A 14,105-nucleotide genomic window follows, 5' to 3' on the forward strand; every position below is an offset into this window, starting at 1 on the left:
TGTCTCGAATAAAAATGGCTTAATTGCCAATCAGAGCGAATGCCGCAGTAGCGTGCACGTTGTCTAATTAAGATATTCTTTCCCGTTGGTGGCTAATGAACTCGTTAATTGAGCGACGGTGAAGCGGATGATATAATTTTTGTACAAAAATGCAGCAGGATATAAAAAAAGGAATAACAAAAAAGCTAATCGCTTCGTAAAGAGAGAATGGAAATAATGACTGGAAAGTCCTTTGTTTTTTTTTTCTTCCTTATATAAGCCTAATTTTGTCGCAGTGGTCAAGGTACATGCTTTCTTTTTGCACGAGTAGACTGAGATACACGCTACAAGGCTGTAGCGGAGTGTTTCTGATTTTATTTACACATTCCTCCTTTGCTCCCATTGCATATATTTATTAGCCATTCTTGCAGGTGAAAGAAGTTGACGGCTGCAGCAAGTGAGACAACAAAAAGTGATGGTTTTCTGTTATTCCGGTGCTTTTAGACAAGCGCTGCAGGTGAGTACGGCAATATAAAGATGACTTATTGAGCAGAATTTTTTTGCTCCTTCAGTGCATACATTTCTCAATATTTTCATCTTACCACTTAACTCGGGGGTATGACTATCGTGTTGCTATTATTGGGCTTACGGAAACTGGTGTAGAACGGACTTCAGCCCTGAAGCAAGACTATTTGTAGCTTTAGCCGATTTCCTGCGTAAGTAGCAAGGAAAAAAAAAAGAGTTTTTTCTTTATACCGTTGTAGCGAGGAAATAATGCGCAGCGCATACGGCAGGGAAGCTACACTTTCTTTCGGTAAGGTCCTCCTGTTCTTTTTTTTATATTGCGCCGAAGATTTGCCAATGTGAGCTTTCTGGCAGTTGCTATATTGAGTCCAAAATTTTACATCATTCCAGAGTATCATATTCAAGGGAAGCACTTCTTTCTCGGTATCTGACGGTGCACTCAGGCGTTCTTGTTTCTCGAAGAAAGCAGCACATACCGCGTGATGTTCGGGCCCTCCTTTGCCTTTCTCTCTCTCTCTCGCTTTGCCTGCTCTAATGAGTAGACAAGCAAGAAATCCATTTGCCTGCTTAATTTGATGTAGAAGCCTCCAAAAGCCATGGTGGTTTTCGTTTTGTTTCCTTTTTCTGCACCAGGAAAAGCAAAAGTAGCTTACGTCATTGTAAAGCTCCGTCAATAAAGCACCTAAATAACAAGCGCAGTGCAATATGTAATGCCTTCAGGCTGCTGATATGCTTCACTGTGGGATACGAAGGTGGGTCTGGAAGACTATTCGATCGACGATGGGGAAAGATTGCCACGAGGACCAAAGAGTCTTTCGTATACATAAAACCGAGAACTTAAATAGCGCTTTTCTTTTTTGCCGTGAACTAAACATGCTTCCCAAAGCACCGTTTAATTGTACTTTTTTTTTCGTGTGCGGAACAAACGACAGGTGACACGACATCGGAAGTTAATTCAAATCTCGGCGACGTTTCCCATATAAAAATTATCCAGTTGTCGTTTTCGCGACTGTCGTCACCGGGCGCCAACATAAACGGTCGCTTTCGCTCGTGGACAAGCCATGTAAGTAGGGGTGTTCGAATAATTCTTCAAACAGAATTTTTCATATATTGGTACGATAGTGTAACGTTTCTCTCATTACACCACACATCATAAAGCATACTTTATTAAAATAACATGTAACCAAGACGACGAAGTGTGTTGCGTGGAATGCTGCTTTTCTGTCTCTGCAAATTTCAAGCTACTTTGTGGGAGACTCCGCTCCCTTAACTACGGCGATGGACGTGGAGTCACCTGGAGCGGTGCCGGGTCTCTTCCACGTCAACAGCGTCCCCTCCGGGAAAGCGGTCTAGTCACCCGAGTGACACCGACAGCGAGGGCACTGTGGTCTATCCAACGACCAGTGGTGAAACCTCGGATGACAGTGACTTCGTGCCCGTAGCAAAGCCCAAAGCAAAGAGAAGACTCGTCAGCACATCTCTTTCCACAAGTAAGACAACAGCAGTCCCGAGGCGAAAGTCATCGGACCACACAATTTTATTCGTGTCTGTGGCTGCTAGAGACAATCTAAACAGGCTCAACTGCCAAGCTACATCTGTATCGCTCGAGGCACTTGTTCCGGGTCAGATCAAAAATGTAAGGATCAACGCCCAAAAGAACGTCAACGTATGCTGCTACAAACAAGACGATCGTGACTCTACGGCTGGTGTGGTGTATGACGTCGACAATTCCATAAGCGATGTTGACCTGAATATACTCATTAAGCCAGCGACAGAGGGAATTGCAATATTGCAAGCCCGTCGCCTGGGGAATTCGCACTGTGTGAAGCTAACATTTAAAGGAGACAGCCTACCGTCACATGTCAAGGTCGGGCACTTCCGACACGTAGTACGGCCTTTTGCTCCAAGGCAGCTTCAGTGTCGGAAGTGTCAAAAGATAGGGTACGTTAGTGCGGTTTGCACAAATGGTGCCGTGTGCTTACAATGCTCTTGATCACACAGCTCCGATGCATGTCGTGCAGAAAAGCATAAGTGCGCAAGTTGTCAAGTCTCTCACGATGCATCTTCAAAGAATTGCACGTGTGAAAAATGAGCATAAAGTCTTGAGGCAAATGGTCAGAGATGGCTCGTCACACAGGGCGGCTGCCGCTAAAGTGCGATGTCGGTGTTCACATCGCCGGAGATCTAGGAAAACCACTTCTATTGCTAAGGATGCACCGCGTCTACTGACAGTCCACAAACTTCCACAGACAACGAGCAATACTAGCAACGAGGTTCCTAAGCAGAAAGTCTCCAATAACATTGCCTCATGCGAGGAGTGGCCGCCGTTGCCAAGGCTAGACCAACCAGTGGAGCAGCAAGGTGTAGCACGCTCTCCGAACTATGCTTCCCTTCTAGCAGCAGCCCAGACGGCGACAATCAAGTCGTCACCATTATACGGGGCCTATGAACACGCTAGGAGTACTACTGACTGCCATACACACTCCGGTGGCTCGAGGTGCACTTGAAATACTGAATGCTCTGAATCCGGTACTGCCCGGTCTTCAGAAGCACCATGGTTGCTCCTCAGCACTCCTTCCTTAAAGAAGTCAAGGAAGGGTTTATCTTCCAGTGGAATGCCAGAGGCCTTAAATCCCGCATTTCGGACTTTCGTCCGTTTGTTTTGAAGCACAAATTTCAAATCATTGCCATTTGCGAGCCAAACATTGAGAGCGCAATCCGCCTATCAGGATATGAAGCTTTCATGTCTGCCGCCTATACCGACCGCAGCAAAGTCATCGTCTACGTCAGATGCGATTTCACTTATCTTTTACACCCAGTGGCACCTGATGGCGACAATCAGTACGTATGTCTGACTATAAGATGCAAGAACGTTTCACTCACGCTGGTAGGTGCCTGCATTTCACCTTCGAGTCTATTTGACAACGCAAGACTAAGTACAATTTTAACAGCGACACCTGGACCATGGATTCTTACCGGCGATTTTAATGCCCATCACCCACTATGGGGAAGCTTGAAGATGGATTGTCGAGGAAGACATGTACTATCCTTTGCGTCGGACCATGAACTCTACTGCCTAAATGATGGCAGTCCCACTTTTCTGCGGGGATTGACATACAGTAGCCGCCTGGACTTAACTTTTGTTTAAAGATGCCTCAGTGCTAGTGTGAAATGGTTTCCGGACAACGAAAGACATGGTAGCAACCACGTTCAAACGTACGTTAAATTCGATGGCATATGCAAATCACACCCTACCACAATTCTTCAACGCATCGACTGGCCTAAATACACGTTTCTCATGGAGAAGAATTGCCAAAAGATCCAACAATGTCCACCTGGCAACATCGAGGAGCTCATTAACGACGCTGCTCGAGAAGCCACAAGAGTTTTTAGGCCTATTCCTAAATTTTCTGAATTCGAAGCAGAATTGGAGTGGCTTCGAGCAATTCACCGTAGCGCAGAACGAAGGTAAAGGCTCACCAAGTCCATTTACGACCTAAGGGAGGCAAGACGCATACAGAAGGAAATCCAGCGTCGGATCAACTCCCTGAAGTCTCTAAGACGGAATACTTTTTGTGATTCCCTTGATACACATAAACCCCTATCACATATATGGAGAACGGTGCACGGTCTTCGAACATCACCTCAACAACGCCACCCCTGCAAATGTCTGGCTCTCTGTCAAGGTCGCCGAGAGATCGACGTAGCGGAGGATTTCTGTTTAAGGGTTGCTGGTCAACCATCCTCGTTCCCTGTACATGACCCCCTTGACGTTCCAATCTCGCGGGATTCTCGTGTGGACAATCTGTTTTCCGTCGAGGAGTTACAAGTGGTGTTGGTAGCGTGTAGACGTTCCTCATCGCCTGGGCCTGACAGGGTGACTTACGCGCTCTTGGCAACCTCGGTCAAACAGCCCGGCATGCTCTTCTAGAGGTGTACAACAATTCATGGCGGAAAGGAGTGGTTCCAGCTGCACGCAAGTCCAGCCGCCTTGTACCTCTGCTCAAAACCAGGTAAATCATCCCTAGATATGGCGTCTTATCGTCCCATTGCTCTGGCCAGTTGTCTAGGAAAAGTGATAGAGAGGATGGTGCTGACACGTCTAGAGTGGTATTTAGAACACTACAATATATACCCTGACGCTATGGCAGGCTTCCGATGCGGACGCTCTTCGGTGGACAACGTCATAGGTCTTGTCTCGTCTGTTCCACACGATAAAAGCCCAAGGAGACTGTCAGCGGCTATGTTCCTGGACGTTAAAGGCGCTTATGACAACGTAACAGACCGAGCCATCCTGGACGCCTTGGGCGATGTCGGCCTAGGTGAACTTGCCTTTCGATGGATATTCAGTTACTTGACGGACAGGTCATTCTTTGTACAAACAGAGGATAGTGCACCATCAAAACACAACACCTACCGTGGAGTACCACAAGGCGGAGTCTTGAGTTTCACTATATTTAATCTCGTGCTCATCGACCTGGTTCCCACCCTTCCACGATCGGTTCATGTGTCGATATATGCAGACGATATATGCATTTGGCCATCAGGAGCAACGCGTCCACAGATGCGCGCCACACTGCAAGAAGTGGCCACACTAACATCCAGCTATCTTCGCGCAGGAGGTCTAGAGGTGTCCTCCCAGAAGTGCTCTATGCTCGCTTTCACGCGCAACACAATGAGACAGTACTTTCTTAGAATTAATGGACAGCCTATTGCTTACGAGAAGACGCACCGTTTTCTAGGAGTGATAATAGATCGAGACCTCTCCTGGAGTCCCCACGTCTCTTACCTAAAATGTAAATTAGTGATGATAACAGACGTGCTCAGATTTCTTGCAGGAGTGCGTCTGTGAGTGCAATGCTGAAACTCTATGACGCACTGTTCCTGAGTTTCCTAGGCTACAGCTTACCTGTACTAGGTGGGACCGGTAAGACCAACCTCCGAGCCCTCCAGTCTGTACAAGCTCAAGCTCTGCGAATTTGTCTTGGCCTTCCCAGCTGGGCATCAACGGCAGCAACAATAGCCATCGCGCATGATCACCCTATCAATACGTATATTCATGTCGACTCCTTAAGGATGCACATCAGGCACTTCGCCCGACTTCCATCGCATCATCTCGCCTCCCTCGTTCAGCGTTTAGCAGAATTATTGCTACGAACCACGGAAGTTTACCGTCAAACTTCACACCTGCAACACGACCATCTCTCCCGCTGTGGTGCCTGTATTCACTCTAGGCTCCTCTTGTTATTCCCGGCATCAAAAAGGAAAAGGAGATGTCATCTATCGCCCTCAAACAAACCATTCTTTCATTCCTACATGAAAAACACAGCGAACGCACCCACGTTTACACGGATAGTTCTGTCTCCTCTAAAAGATCAGCTGGAGCAATTATACTTCCCGCTCAATCTGTCACTATCAAATTCAAGACGTCTCACGTTACATCATCGACGGCTGCAGAACTCACAGCTATCCATGCTGCTCTCGAGTTTATTGGTCCCAAATCACCACATTCATGGTCCATCTTTTGTGATTCAAAGGCAGCTCTTCAGTGTCTGCTGTCCCCTTTCAACCACGGACCAGATGTGCAGTTAGTCGCAGACATCCGACTACTCCACCATTACGCAATCGACAAGGGACACAACATCATCTACCAGTGGATACCGGGTCACTGCGAAATTTCGGGAAATGACAGGGCGGATGAAGCTGCGAGGTCGGCCCATGATGGTGCCCAGATTATACCCATACCGCTGTCAAGAACAGATGCAGCCACAAGTCTTCGCTCCCTCGCACGCGAACTTACGCTAACTCTGTGGAACACCAGTGAATTCACGAACACACGTCTTCACAGATTGGATCCAAGTTTGTAACTCCATCTTCCACCAGGGTGGCCACGAGCAGAAGGAACACTTCTGTGCCGCCTATGGCTCGGCGTGGCATTCACTAACTCCTATTCCTTCAGCCTTGGAATGGCTGACAGCCCTGCTTGCGACACCTGCGGCTGCGAATAGACGATTGCGCACCTCCTCTGTGACTGTCAACGTTATAATGTGCCAAGAAAAGTGCTCGTGACCGCGCTCGAAAAACGGGCAATCGCCCCTTCACAGAAGAGAAAGTTCTAGGACACTGGTCCAGACGGGTTTCGGCCCTCAAGACCTTAAGGGCTTTTATCAAGTTCTTAAGGAGATGTGAATTGTTCGACCGCCTTTTGACTATTGTTGCGCGTAACATCGCATTACTGCGTGCATTTTTCTTGTTTTCTTTTTCTCTTCCTTCTCCTTTTATTCCCTTTACCCCTTTCCCCAGCACAGGGTAGCCAGCCGGTATTCACACTGGCTAACCTCCTTGTCTTTCCTTCCCTTTTGTCTCTCTCTCTCTCTCTTATTAAAATCACAAATGGGGCATTAGGAACAATCAACTAAGCAGTTCGTCCGTAAATTCAGGCTCTTCGGAGCATACGCGGCCTTTCAGTATTATATAAAGTTGACAAAGGCAGCCTTATTGACCAGTTAATAACTCAGTGTACCTTCGCGACGGAACCAAGGAGTGACAGGTGCGGTGATGGTAGAGCGAAAAAAAAACCGCTGTTTAATTAGAGGAAGCGGCAGATGGTGGCACTATTGGATGAATTGTGTTAAAATGAAATGTTGGTATACATAATTCGACAAGAGGGTGCAAGTGCTGCATCTATAAATATTACGAAACATTGCCCACTGCCTAATGGTGTATCTCAACATTTTATTGTGAGTGATCGTGTTTAGCCGAAAAAATATGGCTCTCTGAGGGACAGTGTGCTGTCCACTGTTATGTCCACTGTGAATGGCGTGATAGTTATCGCATCTTCTTCAATTTCATGTTTGATCGTTTACGGACGACGACGTAAGATATTCGAAACTTCCGAAAAAATATTCCGATTTCCTATTAGTGAATAACCGATCCGTTATTTGTAGCTTTATAATATTCGCGCACCCCTACGAATAAGCTGTGGTACCCATAAAGAAAGAATGACTCGAAGTATTTTTTTTAAAAAGTAAGCATGTGCATTACAAAAGTATCCTCGCGCGCGCAATCTGTGGAGGCTCCAATGGATTGTAGTGACATGACACCGGCCACGGTGGCTCATTAGCACCAGCATTCGCTGCTGAACACGAGGTCGCCGGGTTTGATTTACGGCCGCAGTTGCAGCCTTTCTATGGGGACAAAACACAGAGCCGCTCGTGAATTTGCATGCAGGGGCAATTCAAATACTTCTGCTGGTCAGAATTAACCCGGATTCCTCCGATACGGCGTCTCTCTCACAGCGTTAGTGTCGATTTAGGGCTTCGCAGCACGTGACACAATGACAGTCAGTTGCGCGTGCGACAATGTGATATTCAGTGACTTCAGGCCTTACTTTGGCCTTTGTCCGGACCTGGTCCTTGCGACACTTAAGAGGAAGCTATAGCTCGGGTGCTCCTATCTAAATACATGTAAAAGGTGATTTTGTTTTTCTCGGCAACCACTGCGCCAAATTTGACGAGGTTTGTTGCCTTTAAAAAATACTAGTGAGTGTAGGTTTCGAATTTTTGATTTAGGTCCTCAAATTTTTATTAAATATTGGCAAAAATTCAGAAAGCGAAATTATAAAGTTTACAACTCTGTAACTCAGCAACAAAAATCATAATACAATTCTATTGCACTTAATAGTACATCTCCAGCGGACAACATTTATAGGTTACACATGAATGTAAAAAAAAACTAGTAATATGGAAAGACACCTTTTGCAGAACCCTTGTAAACAACGCAACACATTCACGTAAAACACGAAATGACATATCGAATTTGTTCGCTTTGAATGATCTAATGGTTGCCGTTTACAGAACCGCGATATCTATTCTTGATGCAGAGCTCTGAATTTGTAAACTTCGTGCTTCTATTTTTTCAAACTATCGCATTTTCGAAAATCTTTTCACCATTATTCGGGATCTAAATCGAAATTCCGCTTCCAACAGTCCCTAGAATTTAACTTTCTCTCTCAAATGCAGCAAATTTTATTAAAATCGGCATAAAAGCGTTATTGCGTTTTATATTTATTTTAAAAAGCCACGTCGGAGTTGGGGTCGAGCTAAAGCTTCCTCTTAAGCCTACGCATTAATATAGCAATTCCGACCTCACCATGCTTTCTATTTTGCTTTTCAGCGCATTTGCGCCTAGATCATTTGTCGGAAGAATAACGTCACACCGCGTCCTTTTATAAGGCGATTCGTATACTAGGCAACCTAGTGAACTTAGCAAATAGCGCTTGTACTTGACCATGCTGCATGGCGCAGTTTCATACCAGAAAAGCAAAACGAAGAACGGGGCAGCACCGTGTCTAATACTGGAGCCGTTACTGCAGCTTGAACACCGAGAAGGGGTTAGATAAGTAATGGCAGAGAGAAAAAATTCGAAGGCTTGTTGCAGTCACATCAAAATGTGCCAATGCCTTGGTTGTACAAAAATCAAGAAAACTCACCGTTGTCTTGACTGTTGGTTACTAAGCACCAGTCAAAGCGTCAACGCGAAAAAATGATCGCCATTTCTGTACCATGAAAGCCAAGCGAAAGAAAGTAAAAGAAGACGAGCCACTCTGGCTTTTCGTATCACGCCCTCTGGCACCACCCCGCCATGTACTACGGTGAAACGCCGTTTCTAGTCAATCACATTGTCCGAGAGAACGACAGCCACACCCCAAAATAAAGAGCAGCAGCTTCGTGCCAGTGTAGTGGATCTGGTCACAACCGAATAAAATAACAAAAGAAGGCATACGGAAACAATGGTACTTGCGTCAAATCCGCGCAGTTTGCTCCCTTCGTCGTTCCAACACGTCCGAGCGAATGCATTTCGCAAACCGCGCACTTGCCTGCAAAGCTCAACAGTAAGCGTGAGCCGGTGTACAACACGTGCGGGCCAAACACAGGCGATCCGCGATACAATTACGCTGTTCATAATTCTTTTGCAGGGATTTTCACATAAACGGCGCCTCTATAGGCACCGGAGCTTTCCTTCGCCGTCCTTTTAATGGAAGTTTTATCTCCTTCCTCGCAGACAACAGCTGCCAAAAATAACTGTGCTCGCAGGAAGCTGCCGAAGAAGCCTGCCATCGCCAGGCCTGAAACTACAGAAAAACGTATACGTGCAATAGGCAAGTGCCTGTTGGTTTGCCCGGAATAGACGCGCGCTGACGACAGGGTACAATGGTCGCGCAGTGTGAGTTGCACCCGAGCTCTTTTCCGGGCATCTTCTTTTTCTTAATTTGCGGATATCGCAATGATCCCGTCCAACGAACAGGGCGCGCCCATTCAGCCATCCTGAACTTTCGAGCTGCCTTTCTCCTGGCAGTGGAAGGTCCTTTGTGCCGGAATTTTTCGACTTTTGCAACTTCCACTCCGATCCCCGCCTGTTCGCTCTTTCTGTTCATTGCTTTATTTGATGCCTTGGATCAAGAAGAAGGGGTCCTCATTGTTTTAGTTTTCTCGTGTGTATTATTCTGCACTATTCTTTGGTGAAATTCGGTTGTACGTGAAGACTAGCGCTTGTCCCAAAATTGGAATCCCTTGTTCATATTTATGTATTGGACTATAGGAAGATGCCAGATTGTGTGCGATGTGGAATACGATTGGCGAAACACGTTACCTGCGCACAAACTAACCGCATACAAAGAGAAGATATGGGATTAGTGGGTGTAGCTAAGGGTCGGACGGAAAACCATCTGGCCAGCTAGAACCATACTAAAGCAACCATATATATATTGTAGCTCACTGCACAACAGTGAAATTCACGTTTGAAATTGAATTTGCATTGATCAAAATTCAATTCAATTTTGTCATTGTGCGATCAGTAACAATATGTATAGCTGCTACACTGGCATTAGTGGGTTAGTCTTCTATATTTTTTTCGTTTGTTTTTATGCGTGAGCTTTATATTAGTACTTTTCTTTCGGTTCCTGTTAACGATTATTCCTCTCTAGAAGAAGTCTACATATTTGTTTAGCATTATATCTTGATCACATCTTCAATATCTGACAATTTCTAATATCCTTCTACGTTTAATGCTGCTGATGATTATTAATGGCTGATAATAATATATATATACGCGTGCCATGCAAATTCAAGTTTGTTTGCTGGTCTAGGTGTTGTTGCTGAACATAGTACATGGAAATACAAGTGCTACATGCTGTCGTAAGAAACGTGCGACGCGCTTGTATTGTGTTACACAAATGTGCAACGCGTGAGTTCCCAGACGATGAACAACGTACAGTGTCATCATAGAAGCTCGCAAATACACTTCTGAAAGCGAAGGTTGTCTATGTCTGGGCTGAAGGTCCGTGTCTCTCTGTTAGCGGAAACCCAATGGCTGATACTCCCGTAAGCAAGCAAAAAATGCAATGGCTGATACGCCTGTAAAGAAGGGGCTGCAAGACTTTAACGTGGGCAATTCCAAACCAGAACGACAGTGGCTGATTACATTGATGTTTGAACGGTTCTCATTTCGGTGTTGCACTCAGGTGAACGTACCCACTTAGGCAAGATGTACGTGTAAAATTTTGACATTTGCGAACGACATGTGTGACATTGAGATGACTGAGCCCCTTGCAGTATACCATAATGATCACAACGCTACTCTGCTCACTGGCAAAAAAATCTACCACTGAAGTTTCCGATGTTCAATAAACGTGTGTTTCACTGCCAACGAAGCAATGACAGCGGCTGATTACATTCATGTTTGAACGCTTCTCGCTTCGGTGTTGTACTCAGGTGAGCGCACCCACTAATATATGATGTAAGTGGGTAGATTTGACATTTGCAAACGATATGTGTGACATCGAGATGACTGAACCACTTGCAGTATACCGCAGCGATCACGAGGCTACTCTGCTCAGTTGCAAAAAATTGACCGGTGAAGTTTCCGATGCTCAATAAACATGTGTTTTACTGACAACTTGTATTCATTAATGTCACCAGTATTCATATAATGCGCATATCTTTAATCACAAGGGCGCATTCAAGCAAGCATAAAGTTTACGGCAAAGGGATCGGTTAGGTATACAAAAGGAGAAGCTTCGCTTATCATCCATCTTCACGGAGTGGAAGGGCCGACGATTTTGTTCCTTCATAGATTCACAAAATCCCCTATTGACAACAACGTTGCGCAAAAGCTTTTTACGTAACAAAAAAAAAACAAAAATCTGACTTGATTCCTACGTCTTTTTAAAATAACAGAGACGATAATTGCATCATCGCCTCCGAATAAATGTAGCGAATAAATTCGGGGACATTAATGCAGTGACTCTAACGGGATCGTCATGAGATGCTGTATACTTAGATTAATATCCATCTAGATCCTCGTAACTTCTCCTGCGTCATAATTATCTGTGAATTACTTTGACATTATGATCGACTGCTGCTGTCTAATTGCTGTGTCTTTATGCATCTGTAAAACGAGAGAGAGAGAGAGAGCTGCCCCTTAATGAATTCCATAAGAGGCCTGCCTGGTGGCACACGCTGCATGCTACTCCAGGTGGGAACGTTGAAAACTGAAATGATAAGCCCAGTGCACATCACAGACATGTAATATGCACAAAAGACACCACTGCACGCAAAATTCAAACATAAAATACCTAATTCAGACCAGTGTCGCTCACGAAAATTTAAATGCCTTCTCTGTCCGGGATGTGCAGGCAGGGCTGGTCTGTAAGTATATTTAATGTGTGCCTGCATGATGCTGCCGTATTACAACCCTTGCAACATAAGATATTGTGCTCAGTTATGACAATCTGATCAGCTGCGCTTCAAATATTTCTTCCTGGCTTGGGCCACGCTGAATACTCGCGTACGACGCCGACTGCCCAATTTTCACAGGTAGGACGCTTGCGCATTAATATCGATCGTCCGCAGAGTCAGTACAATCACTTTCATCGATTAGAAAAGTTCCCAAAGCTAGTCGGAGACGCAAGTTCAGTTGACTCTATTCCATAAGTCACGTACTATTGAAGCTATGTCATCTTTTTATGGATAATTTTATCCTGTCTACAGCCGCAGCCCCAACAACAAGAATGGACGGTTCGATGCGGCAAAACATACACTAGAAGAGTTGCTCGAAGCCACTACGTCTCCGCAACTGAGTAGTCCCTATCATGCAGGCAGAGTTCACTCCTCTCAGTCGTAATCTATTACAGCACTGTGGCCGCTAAACGATGAAAAAGTGAAAAAAAAAGATCGCTTGCCATGTCTGCAGTTGAGAGAACACACACGCCGACCGTGGACCATCCCACGATACGCGTTTCTTTTTTCTTATATTTGGATGGGCATTTGTACAAGCGCTTCCGTTGCATTCGGTGCGCGGCCTGAAACAGTTTCGGCCACTTAATCATATCCCCCCTCCCATCCACCCCTTCAAAATCGATCTGCACCCTTCCCATGTCTTCCAAAACGACGGTCGAAATGATCATTAGATTTATAAAGTCGAAGCGGCGGTTCCTAGCCGAACGGCTGGTAGGGCCAGCGCCCGGCACATAGCGCCCAGAATAGAAGGGCAGCTCCGTTATCGCACGTCTAGTCGGAAATCCCGCGACCAGTACGACCGGGCACGTGCGGCAACCACGCGTCATTTAGTTCGGCCGGTCATTATTTGCGTTCGCCGTGACTAATGAGACAGGTGGGGACAATTCGATCGCGGTTCCTTTGAATAGGGAGACGCTCGCGTTTTTTCTTGCCAAGTAAGCATCCACACTGGCAGCGTTGATATATGAGCGCGCTCTCAGGCAGGACAAAATGCGGAGGAACAGGACGCCGCTGTAGCGAGGCGACATCGGCAGTCGGCTGTTTGCGCAGGGCGGCTCCGAGGCACCCGTCTCCCAATGCGCATAATCAAACGCTTACGCTGAGCTTAAGCGCTGCTTGCGTGCAAAGAAGCGGTCGAGATGGAAGGAAACTGCTCGGGCTGCCAGTATACTACTCGTTTTGTAAATGACTGCCGGATTACGTCGTATTTTTGAACGTAGAAGTGAGGCGAAAAGCAAGTCGATTTTTGTTCATTGAACTCAAGCAGTAATGCGTGCCGCCAAAACAGCCAGAAAAACCGCTGAAATGGCAAAGCATGGTTTCTTAGAGAGGTATTATCGAAGAAGAGTAAATTTTACTCCACAAGAATAGTTGCCGTTTCGTTCATAAGCAGGGTCTTTGATAATGAGTGATTCATCTGGCTTATTATATGGTTAGGACTGAAAAGTATTCGAGTGTGCCAACATTTGAAGCTTCGTATACACTTCTAATAGACTTCGCTGATGGATTCGTATCAGATTCGACGTTTCACTATTCGGAATAATCAAACGTTCGTTTTCGTTCGAACATACGCAATAGCAGCCTTTATTGGAGCCTCGGGCAAGAAGCACAGATGGAATTCGTCACTGTTCTTAACTATTCTGCTCCAGGACAATTGCTGTTGTTCCGCGGAGGCACCCCGCTTGCAGGGACAGGCTTGAACAGATGACCTATGCTCCGTCATTTAATAATAATACACCTCGCCTTAGGCAGCGTACAAACTTGTTGTTTTCATTTTGGCAAAGCAAACTACTATTTGCTGTC

Source organism: Dermacentor variabilis, chromosome 5 (genome assembly GCF_050947875.1).
Source record: "Dermacentor variabilis isolate Ectoservices chromosome 5, ASM5094787v1, whole genome shotgun sequence".
In the NCBI taxonomy this organism is placed as follows: Eukaryota; Metazoa; Arthropoda; class Arachnida; order Ixodida; family Ixodidae; genus Dermacentor; species Dermacentor variabilis.